This window comes from Eumetopias jubatus, unplaced genomic scaffold (genome assembly GCF_037043125.1).
Source record: "Eumetopias jubatus isolate StellerSeaLion01/CBP00866 unplaced genomic scaffold, mEumJub1_p1.0 scaffold_10, whole genome shotgun sequence".
In the NCBI taxonomy this organism is placed as follows: Eukaryota; Metazoa; Chordata; class Mammalia; order Carnivora; family Otariidae; genus Eumetopias; species Eumetopias jubatus.
In genome coordinates this window covers 60,905,145-60,916,079 of record NW_028274816.1, presented here as the reverse complement: position 1 = coordinate 60,916,079, position 10,935 = coordinate 60,905,145, and the positions used below count along the sequence as shown (strand labels likewise).

At 41.7% G+C, this 10,935-nt stretch overlaps 1 pseudogene; it reads left to right on the top strand.

Moving 5' to 3' along the window:
• The first annotated feature begins 4,756 nt into the window (after positions 1-4,756).
• Positions 4,757-5,458, top strand: LOC148163285 (vomeronasal type-1 receptor 2-like; annotated as a pseudogene).
• Positions 5,459-10,935: the final 5,477 nt, after the last annotated feature.

Here is a 10,935-nt window from a genome sequence, read left to right as displayed (position 1 = left end):
ATGAAGCAATTGACACAGGTGGGGGCCAAAGGTCAAAGGAGAAAACTCTGCCTTAAAATGTGGTTTGGGATGCTCTGCTTGAATGGAATGATTCTGGAAGCCTACGTTTAATACTCTGGTGGTCACAGAGGGACATCTCCTGTCTCACTCTTCACATGCTCCTACATCCTCTAAGGACTTCCCTTCCCTTCCAGTGTTTTCCATGGCATTCACAGTGAAATCCAAAACCCTCCCCATGGCCAGCGAGTGTGTATGTGATCTGATTGCTATTCCATTGCTTTGGGGGTATGTGAAAATCTGTGCACTTAGAGTTTCCAAGTGGAGGCCAAAATGTGAGGTTCTCCTCCCCTGTTTTAAAGTACACTTGTCACCTGGAGACACACGCAGGGTCTGGTACAACATCAGGAAGGTGGGGTAGACTGACCCTCCCCTATCAGATCTTAGGCAGAGCAGCCCTCCTCATGGAGGAGGCTTCCCCATTGACTAGACCCTGTGCTCCATCCTCAGAAATGTATCTGGGAGCTTCAGTGTTTACACTGGCCTCACAGTGGAATGAGTTGGGCCACTTCATTGATGCTGGGTCCCATGAAGAACTAAGAGCCAGAATCTCTGGGGTTGGGACAAGGAGGATGGTAGTTATGAACACACAGGGGGTCCCTATGGGAAGCCAAGGCTGAGAATGAGGCAAGGAAAGATTTGCCCCCAGAGCCTTCAGGTGGAGCATGGCCCTGCCAGCAACTTGATTTCAAACACTCACTTCCAGAACTGTGAGAGAATAAATTTCTGTGGTTTTAATCCACTCAGTTTATAGTGATGTGTTAACAGCAGTCCTAGAAATTAATACAGATTCTGTCTTCTGTCACTTCCCCCAGACTCTCCACAGCTCTTATTTATCCTTTTTTTTTTAAAGATTTTATTTATTTATTTGACAGAGTAAGTGAGAGAGAGAGCGAGTGAGCACAAGCAGGGGCAGCTGCGGAGGGAGAAGCAGGCTGCGCACTGAGCAGGGAGCCCGACACAGGACCTGATCCCAGGACCCTGGAATTATGACCTGAGCCAAAGGTGGACCCCTGCTCCGGTTTATCCTTATGCCCCTTCCCCCTGGGCCTGCTTTCACACCCTGCTGTATCACTCTTATACTGTCACTTGTCCAAACGCACCAACCTTCCTGCCCTGTGCCTTAGGCACATGCCATGGCCATGCTCATGGCACTTTTTGAGTTCTGTACGTTGGAAACGGTTTCCATGCAGGTGGTTGCAGTGTTGGACGGAGTATAAATGATGGAATGAATGATGGATTATGAATGATGCCATGTTCAGGACTGTAGCTACTATGGAAAACTACTGTTTTCCATATATGAACACCTCACTGAGACAGGTTCACCCATGATGATGGATTGAGTGTGATATTTATGAGCCTGAGTATAACTGTGTGAGTTTGTCATTGCATGTTTCCTTATGCATGTGTGTGGAAGAGCATGAGTGTGTATGGGGTGAGTGTGTGTGAGTTCTTGTGAGCATGTGATAGGGACTATGTGGAGTATGAGAGAGACTGAACTCATACATTCATGTGAGTATGTGATTTTGTATTTGAGTATGTGTGGCTATACATGTGTGTGTATCTTTGCGTAAGTGTAAAGATACATGGGTGTTTATGTACGGAGTGTGAGTTGTCTTTCAACTCAGTGCTTTTTCTTTTTGATGGAATGTCTCTTAAAATCTCATGCTTAGTTACCATCTGAAACTTAAAATTTGTCACATTGAAAGTTGATCTCAGCTCAGATCTTGATCTTAGGGTTGTGAGTTTAAGCCCTGTGTTGGGCTCCACACTGGGTGTGGAGCCTACATTAAAAAAACCAAACGGGCGCCTGGGTGGCTCAGTTGTTAAGTGTCTGCCTTCGGCTCAGGTCATGATCCCAGGGTCCTGGGATCGAGTCCCACATCGGGCTCCCTGCTCAGCGGGAGGCCTGCTTCTCCCTCTCCCACTCCCCCTGCTTGTGTTCCTGCTCTCGCTGTCTCTCTCTGTCAAATAAATAAAATCTTAAAAAAACAAACAAACAAACAAACCCAAAAACTGTAACTTGGAAATTAATCTAATAGCTAATAATGATATGCAAATTTCACAGAGTGTATTTCAGGAGGAATGTAATTATGTTCTGTGCATATGATTGTTGGGAAGGGGAGAAAAAAATTCCTTCTACCCTTATAGGTTCTTTGGCTGCTCTAATAATCATATGAATATAAGACAGATTAATAGGAGAAAAGCAAATTTGATTACATACAGGGGCCCCGTAAGAATATGAGACCCCAGAACAAGTCAGGCAACTGAGGTTTATTTGCCATCCTGAGCCAAGGAATATGATAGGATCCTGGGGCTTCCAAAGGGAGGAGGGTAATTGACAGGATGAGAAGAGCAGGTGTTTGGTAATTAGATGTTCGCCCTGCCATACAAATAAGGTCTTCCAAATAAAAGATATCTCTGGTAAAAGCTCTCCTTCGGAGCCAGGCCCCCTATCTGAATTCTTTTAGGTCATTAAGAGAAAGTAAAAGCTCTTCTGCATCTTTTGGGTCTTATTGACTTTGGCTTAAACTAATCCATATGCCAAAGTGGCACATTTTGGGGAGGCTTGTACTGAACACCTTCATAATAAGTATGATGGAGCTAATTGATTTGTTCAATTTTCAGCAGGAAGAGTGTGGCTGAATTGCAATAAAATAGAATTATTTGGGGCGCCTGGGTGGCTCAGTCATTAAGCGTCTGTCTTTGGCTCGGATCATGGTCCCAGGATCCTGGGATCGAGCCCTGCATTGGGCTCCCTGCTCAGCAGGAAGCCTGCTTCTCCCTCTCCCACTCCCCCTGCTTGTGTTCCCTCTCTTGCTGTGTCTCTCTCTGTCAAATAAACAAAACCTTAAAAAAATAGAATTATTTTCTCTGTAATTTGTTTGTGATGTCCTTAATGGAGATGGTAAAATGTGTGTCTACTAAAAATATCTGTGGTCTTTTGATCACAGTGAGATGATTTTTCCACCTGAAATTAAGAAAGGTCCTTTAATGTCATAAACGAAGTTTTCAGACAGCAGAAAAACAATTAGGACTTCAGCAATTTTAAAGCTTAAATGTTTCTTGTGCTGTGTTTTTCTGGATTAAAACCATTCCAATAGGGATGCCAGGGTGGCTCAGTTGGTTAAGCGTCTACCTTCAGCTCAGGTCATGATCTCAGGGTCCTGGGATCAAGTCCCACATCAGGCTCCTTGCTCAGTGAGGAGTTTGCTTCTCCCTCTGCCTGCCACTCTTCCTGCTTGTGCTCTCTCCCTCTGACAAATAAAATCTTAAAAAAAAAATTCCAATATATATTATGACCATGCTCTCTATTCATCTCTTACCCATTTCAATTTATTCAATGCAAAAGATTTCATGACTCCAAATCACGTGTAGCATATTTTTTTACACTTTAATAGCTTTCCCAAATCAAATACTAGAGTTTCAGTTAGTTTTTCTAATAATCTTGTAGTCTCTCTATATATACTATAGTACTATAATAAGTATTTTTAAAAAGATTTTATTTATTTATTCGACAGATAGATAGCACAAGTAGGCAGAGTGGCAGGCAGAGGGAGAGGGAGAAGCAGGCTCTCTGCTGAGCAGGGAGCTGGACATGGGGCTCGATCCCAGGACCCCAGGATCATGACCTGAGCCGAAGGCAGGTGCTTAACCGACTGAGGCACCCAGATGCCCCAATACTATAATAAGTATTAAATTAATTTCTACCCTAAAGTATTTTGTCACTTATACTATGTCACCTTCCATAATTTAGGGCACACTTTAATTTTGTGCAATGATTTCTGTGATTATTGCCATTGTGCTTAGTTCCCAACAAAAAACGAAGTAGCTCTTTCTGTTAACATCTTTATATTGCTCCATCTTCAATAAATCCAATCAAAACATGGAAAATCACTCAATGCATCTACATTTATTAAAATCTCTGAATCTTCATTCAAAAGTGTTCTCAGAATATAAAATAAATACATAGACAAATGGGAAATTATTATTTATTTATTTGACAGCGAGACAGCGAGAGAGGGAACACAAGTAGGGGGAGTGGGAGAGGGAGAAGCAGGCTTCCCGCGGAGCAGAGAGCCCGATGCGGGGCTCGATCCCAGGACCCTGGGATCATGACCTGAGACGAAGGCAGACGCTTAATAATTGAGCCACCCAGGTGCCCACAAATGGGAAATTATTACGACAAAGCTTATAGAAAATAAACTTTAAAAAGACTGTTATAAAGTAATGTGGAAATAGTATAGATAATCAAAATGAGGTAGCTATGAGAGCATGGTTATGATAGTAAGCACCAGTGTCACTGTAATGAGGCTTCCTAGGTTTGGTCCCTGACTACAATGCTATGTAAGTGAGTCACAGCTTCCCTCTAGCTAAATTCCCCTTGTCTGTAAAGGACAATAATTTTAGTTTCTAACTCACAAACTTGTGAATATTAAATGTTAGGGTATGTAAAGCACTAATAACAGTGATGTATGTAGGTGCTATGACAAGATACACATCAAACTTGGCAAATGTCTTAATGAAGAACATACATTATAAAAATGAATTCTTGGAAGAAGAGTGGGACATGGAGGCTTGGGGATTTCTGTTTCCATGAAAAATGTAGCCCACAACTCATGTTTCTGTACAGTAACCTCTGCTTGTGCATTTTGATGTGGAGTCCTTGGAAAATGAGAGGATAGCCTCCCCGGATTTGAAATTTGCAATGATCTCCCTATTCCGGATAGTTGTTGGAGTTTGGGGGAATTTCTCACTCTTATATCATTATAGGTCCCTTTCTTTCAGTGGATGCAAGCTAAGGTCCATGGATTTGATTCTCAGGCACCTGGCTGTAGCCAACTCCTTTGTCATTCTTTCCAGAGGAATCCCAGGGACAGTGGCAGCTTTTGGGTTAAGACATGTCCCCAATTATTTTGGATGCAGACTTGTTTTGTACATTCACAGAGTGGCCAGGGGTGTGACCATTGGTACCACCTATCTCCTGAGTGCCTTCAAGGCCATCACCATCAGCCCCAGACACTCCATGTGGGCAGAGCTCAATGTGAAAATCCTGAAGTACATTTGGCCCTTCAGGATCCTCTGCTGGATCCTCCACATACTGGTACGTTTTATTTTTCCTATGTTTGTGACTGGTGATGCAGTATTGATACACAGTATTGATATCCTTTCCGATGTTTTGTGTTTGGGACTCATGTGGCTCCATGGTATTCATCCTGTACCATCATAGGCAGCTGGTCCAATACATTCATAGGACCAAGGTCTCCCTGAGAGCCTCCCCTGACACCAAAGTCACTCCAACTGTCCGTGTTCTGTCGAGCACCTTTGTTCTTTTCATACCCTCTCCTCTATGTTTTACATTTTTTTGGCTCTTTTTGATAATCTCAGTTGTGGGTGGTGAACACCTCTGTACTAATTGCTGCACGAGTCCCTACTGTCAGCCCTTTGTTCTCACGAGCTGTAATCCCAGTGTACACAGGCTTTGCCATTTCTGCTGCGGAAGAAAGACAGAATTCCCTAATCTCATCAGAAGAATTTAAATTGTTGGCGCGCCTGGGTGGCTCAGTCATTGAGCGTCTGCCTTCGGCTCAGGTCATGATCCCAGGGTCCTGGGATCGAGCCCCGAGCTCAGCGGGAAGCCTGCTTCTCCCTCTCCCTCTGCCTCTTTCCCTGCTCGTGCTTTCTTTCTCTCTCTCTATATATATCTCTGTGTCTCAAATGAATAAATAAAATCTTTAAAAAATAATAATAATTTTACTTTTGTAGGAGAGCCTGGCTGGCTCAGTCAGTGGAGCCTGTGCCTCTTGATCTCAGGGTTGTGAGTTCAAGCCCCACATCGGTTGTAGAGTTTACTTAAAATTTTTTTTTTTAGATTTGCGGAAAAGTTGCCAAGATAATATAGAGATGTCTCAAATGCCTTCCATCCAGTCTTCTCTAATGTTACTATTGGATATTACCTTGGTGCATTTGGTCTTTTTGCTCTCCCAGGATCCAATCCAGAGTACCACAGATTTTGTCACTGTGTCTCTCCTGTCTCCTCTAAGACACTCTCTGAGTCTTTCCTTGGTTTTCAGGAACTTGACAGGGTGGGAGAAATACTGGCAAGGCACTTTTTAGAATAACCCTCAAAAACCTGGATTCAAGTTATATTTTCCTCATGACCAGACAGGATTTAGGTATTCTAGAGATTGGATACCACAGCTTACCATGTCATAGCATTTGGTCATTGACATGACTTACCGGTAAGGTGATATTCACTTCAGTCACTTGTTTAAAGTATTTTCCAGGTTTCTTCACTGTGAAATTAGTTTTTTTGTTTTGTTTTGTTTTTGTTTTTTTTTTGTACTCTTTTCTTTGGAAGAAAAATCACTAAATGCAGCTTCATATTCAAGGAGAGGGTGAGTGGATAAAGTGAGCTAGCTCCACTACTTTTAGCTTTATTATTTGACATTCTTCTGTTAGGAATATATTTCTCTTTCCCTTCATTTCTTTAATTTTTCACATTGGTATGGACTTATGTGTACTTATACTTTGAGTTTAATTCAACACTATGCTCTTTGGTTGTTAAAATTGTTCCAACATCAGCCACTGGAGAACTTGTCTCAGGTTGACTTTGCTGTCCCATCGATGTGCCTTCAAACTTTTGATCTGAGCACTTATTTATCACTCCCATAAGATCTTTCATTTCTTGTATATTCCCTGTCTTTGCCTTAGCATCAGCCCTCTCTCAAAGGAAACTTTTATTAGAGAATGATATTTAAAATCAAGATCTGGGGGCACCTGGGTGGCTCAGTCATTAAGCGTCTGCCTTTGGCTCAGGTCATGATCCCAGGGTCCTGGGATCGAGCCCCACATCGGGCTCCCTGCTCGGCGGGAAGCCTGCTTCTCCCTCTCCCATTCCCCCTGCTTGTGTTCCCTCTCTCACTGTTTTTCTCTCTGTCAAATAAATAAATAAAATCTTAAAAAAATAAAATAAAATCAAGATCTGGGTGTTGGGTTTGATGACTGTTATAGGAATATCATTTCCATTTGGCCCTCTACACATACAGAAGGAGGAAATGTATGTTATACGTATATAGATGTTTTACATCTGTATGTATCTCTGTGTATCTATATACCTAAATATGAGTGCATGCTGATGTCTCCAGTTCCAACCCAATACCCAGATATACTTATAGGGAGATGAGATATATGACCATCATGTAAATAAACCTCTGCAAATGAAACTTTATTAATGCTGTTGGAGATCTTCAGAATCAAGGCAGTATTTTGCAGGAGTAATACCATCTAGGGATGACAGAGAAGTCTTTCAGAGTATAAGTGTCAATGTGAAAAAATACATGTTCACAGAAATAAACTAGGCATAGAATTGTAGGGAAAGTTTGGTGAGCGAAACAGCATGTGAGATGGTCATTCAGGAAAAACAATCATTTCATGGCATAATGAACAGTGTGCAGCTGAGCCGAAGGGTAAGTTCAGGTTTAGAGAGTAGAGCTTTTGGGGGCCTCATCATGAGTGGCTTAAATTCCATCTGTGCAGAGATGGTAGTCATTTGAAATATGTCATGATGTGACAGCATATTTTACATATTTTCATGGAGAAATGGCCAGTTAGAAGTGGAATGGATCAAAAGATAAAAGTATGCTTTTGCTGATTTTTAAGACATCAGGTGAATGTTGGTTAAAAAGTACATGGTGTCTTGGATAAAATTTCATGGAATTTGAGATCTGTGAAGAACAGATTTTTCTCTATTATGTGGGGATGCTTTGTGGGCATTTTGGCAAGAAAGAGGGTTCAGGATGCAAGTCTCATCTCTGATGTAGGGAGATAAGTTGACAATGAAACTGCCATTAAACTTGGAACAGTGGAGGCATACATGTTTGGAGGGGAGAGCCAAAGAATCTGTTTTGTTGTTGTTGTTTTAGAGATGGAGAGAGAGGGGTGGGGAGGGGCACAGAAAATCTTAAGCAGGCTCCATGCCCAGCACGGAGCTGCCATGGGGCTTGATCTCACAACCCTGATGTTAACTGTTTCACTGTTTAAAATTATATAGAACCGGGCGCCTGGGTGGCTCAGTTGGTTAAGCGACTGCTTTCAGCTCAGGTCATGATCCTGGAGTCCTGGGATCGAGTCCCGCATCGGGCTCCCTGCTCAGCAGGGAGTCTGCTTCTCCCTCTGACCCTCTTCCCTCTCGTGCTCTCTCTCTCTATCTCATTCTCTCTCTCAAATAAATAAATAAAAATCTTTAAAAAAAATAAAATTATATAGAACCTATTTTCCATTTTTCTACTTTAATTCTTGTAATTCATATCCATGAAAAAAATCTAATTGCATATAATAAAAAAAGTTTTACTTTACCAGGAGCAATTCCTCTATTTCATATAGTAATGGATATATTTATGCTCTACATTTATTTATTTTTGGTTTTTTTATTGCTCTTTAAAAATATAACCAGATGTACCTTGGTGTTTATATTGTTTTTATTCAGTCTGAAAATAACCATTGGAATTATATAATTAACAACAGTTTAATGAAGCCATAGCATTTATAGGATTCGCAAATGGGTACAATACAAAACCTTTCATAAAATTAGTAAAAGACACAAAGTACATCACATTTTAATACTGGTACAATGCATATAGCAGCTTTGTAAACATTTATATATAGGATTTCTATAGCATTTTTAAAAATTTAAATTCAGTTAAATAACATATAGTGTATTATTAGTTTCAGAGGTAGAGGTCAGTGATTCATCAGTTGCATATAATACCCAGTACTCATTACATCATGTGCCTTCCTTAATGTTCGTCACCCAGTTATCACATCCACCCACCCCTCTTCCCTCCAGAAAACCTCAGTTTGTTTCCTATGATTAAGAGTGTTATGATTTGTCTCTCTCTTTGATTTTGTCTTGTTTTATTTTTCCCTCCCTTCCCCTATGATCCTGTTTTGTTTCTTAAATTCCATATACGAGTGAGATCATATAATAATTGTCTTTCTCTAATTCACTTATTTTGCTTAGCAGAATACCCCCTAGTTCCATCGAGGTCGTTGTAAATTGCAAGATTTTTTTTGATGTCTGAGTAGTATTCCATTGTATATATATACCACATCTCCTTTTTAAATTTTTCTTTAAAAGATTTTATTTCGTTATTTGACAGAAAGTGAGCACAAGCAGGGGGAGTGGGAGAGGGAGAAGCAGGCTTCTTGCTGAACAGGGAGCCTGATGCAGGGCTCGATTGCAGGACCCTGGGATCATGACCTTAGCTGAAGGCAAATGCTTAACCAACTGAGCCACCCAGGTGCCCCTATATCACATCATCTTTTTTTTTTTTTAGATTTTATTTATTTATTTGACACAGAGAGAGAGACAGGGAGAGAGGGAACACAAGCAGGGGGAGTGGGAGAGGGAGAAGCAGGCCCCCCGCCGAGCAGGGAGCCCGATGCGGGGCTTGATCCCAGGATCCTGGGACCAGGACCTGAGCTGAAGGCAGACACTTAACGACGGAGCCACCCAGGCGCCCCTATACCACATCTTCTTCATCCGTTGATCTGTCGGTGGACATCTGGGCTCTTTCCTTAGTTTGGCTATTGTGGACATTGGCTATAAACATTGGTGTGCAGGTGCCCCTTCTTCACTACATTTGTATCTTGTGGGTAAATTCCTAGTAGTGCAATTGCTAGATCATAGGGTAGCTCTATTTTCAACTTTTTGAGGAACCTCCATACTGTTTTCCAGAGTTTGTACCAGTTTTCATTCCCAACAACAGTGTAGGAGGGTTCCCCTTTCTCCACATTCTCACCAATATCTGTCATTTCCTAACTTGTTAATTTTAGCCATTCTGAACAGTGTGAGGTGGTATCTCATTGTGGTTTTGATTTGTATTTCCCTGATGCCCAATGATGTTGAGCATTTTTTCATGTGTCTATGGGCCATTTGGATGGCTTCTTTGGAGAAATGTCTGTTTCTGTCTTCTGCCCATTTCTTGGTTGGATTATTTGTGCTTTGGGTGCTGAGTTTGATAAGTTCTTTATAGATTTTATTTTTTTTATTTTATTTTTTTAAAAGATTTTATTTGTTTATTTGACGGAGAGAGAGAGATAGCGAGAGCAGGAACACAAGCAGGGGGAGTGGGAGAGGGAGAAGCAGGCCTCCCGCCGAGCAGGGAGCCCGATGCGGGGCTCGATCCCAGGACCCTGGGATCATGACCTGAGCCGAAGGCAGACGCTTAACGACTGAGCCACCCAGGCGCCCCAATAAGTTCTTTATAGATTTTAGATAGTAGCCCTTTATCTGATAAGACATTTGCAAATATCTCCCATGCTGTTGGTAGTCTTCTGGTTTTGCCAACTGTTTCTTTGTTGTGCAGAAGCTTTTTATCTTGATGAAGTTCATTTTTGCCTTTGTTTCCCTTGCCATTGGCGATGTTTCTAGGAAGAAGTTGCTGCGGCTGAGGTCGAAGAGTTTGCTGCCTGTGTTCTCCTCTAGGAATTTGATGGATTCCTGTCTCACATTTAGGTCTTTCATAAATTTTGAGGCTATTTTTGTGTATGGTGTAAGACAATGGTCCAGTTTCTTTCTTCTGCATGTGGCTGTCCAATTTTCCCAGCACCATTTATTGAAGAGACTGTCCTTTTTCCCTTGGGTAGTCTTTCCTGCTTTGTCTAAGTTTAGTTGACTATAGAGTTGAGGGTCCATTTCTGAGCTTTCTATTCTGTTCCATTGATCTATGTGTCTGCTTTTGTGCCAGTATCATACTGTCTTGATGATTACAGCTTTGTAATAGAGCTTGAAGTCTGGAATTGTGATGCCACCAGCTTAGCTTTTCTTTTGCAACATTCCTCTGGCCATTTGGGGTCTTTTCTGGTTCCATACAA